Source organism: Spodoptera frugiperda, chromosome 6, assembly GCF_023101765.2.
Source record: "Spodoptera frugiperda isolate SF20-4 chromosome 6, AGI-APGP_CSIRO_Sfru_2.0, whole genome shotgun sequence".
NCBI classification, from domain to species: Eukaryota; Metazoa; Arthropoda; class Insecta; order Lepidoptera; family Noctuidae; genus Spodoptera; species Spodoptera frugiperda.
The window spans coordinates 2,806,709-2,807,705 of NC_064217.1; the positions used below are offsets into that span (position 1 = coordinate 2,806,709).

Sequence of the window (997 nt, forward strand, 5' to 3'; positions counted from 1 at the left end):
TAGTTACGTCTAAACAAATCTACTAAAGTTTCCGACGTTCTTTGCAAAATTTGCATCATACATTTTCTAGCTGCTTAATTTAAGCCAGAAAAAAGTGTAGGTAATACTCCAGACAGCAATGTGAAGTTTAGTATAAAAATGAAATAAATAACTAGACTAAAGACGTAACAAAAAATCGAAAAAAAGAGCAAAAAGTACTTTTAGCAGAGCGTGGTTTCGATCCACGGACCTCTGGGTTATGGGCCCAGCACGCTTCCACTGCGCCACTCTGCTTACATACCAACATGCCGAAATATAGCTCCAATATTTATTTGTTGTCATTTTGTAAGCAGTAGCTTTGTCATAAGTATGACAAATTGGGTAATTTAATTGATATTTAAGTACATAATCAACATTAATTTTGTTTTCCATCCACCCTTTAACACGTAACATACCCAAAAAATAGCATCTAACACTAACAAAAAGCGCTAACTCTTTTTTCACTCGAAATTGAAAATTTTGGACATTGTTACATAAATTAGCCGGCTCGTTGCCCCAGTTCGCAACTATGTCGGTGAATTAGCTATTTTAAGGTAAATCCTATCTCGTGTTCCCCACAAGTTTGTACAAGTTAAACAAATATTGTAAATGTATGTGTAATTAAAAAACTTGTTTGCAACACGATAATGAATCTACGTGCAGTTTCATTAGCTTGGACTGTTCAGAGCGGTGGAAAATCGTCGAGTAATTATAAAGGAGAAATTAAATACTGTTCACTAGTATACTGTACAATCAACTTAAACATTTATGTATGAAATATATTTTTGACAACACCGAGAAGAAGTTGGGGTGATTTGAAAAAGAAAAATCCACTAAAACTTCATCCAACCCGACTATCGTAAGTTCCTAACGACGGCTATTAGCTTAGAAGCCGATCTCGCAATTCGACCTACAGCCAATTTCTTATACCATTATGATACATACTCACATTAGATTAGCTCAAATGCTCTCTGAGATA

The 997-nt window shown here is 34.8% G+C and overlaps 1 non-coding gene across 1 annotated transcript; it reads right to left on the reverse strand.

The window, feature by feature from the left end:
* Positions 1 to 201: 201 nt before the first annotated feature.
* Trnam-cau (transfer RNA methionine (anticodon CAU)) lies at positions 202 to 273 on the reverse strand. Its single transcript has one exon. It is a non-coding gene; the product is annotated as a tRNA-Met (tRNA).
* Between the last annotated feature and the right edge of the window lie 724 nt (positions 274 to 997).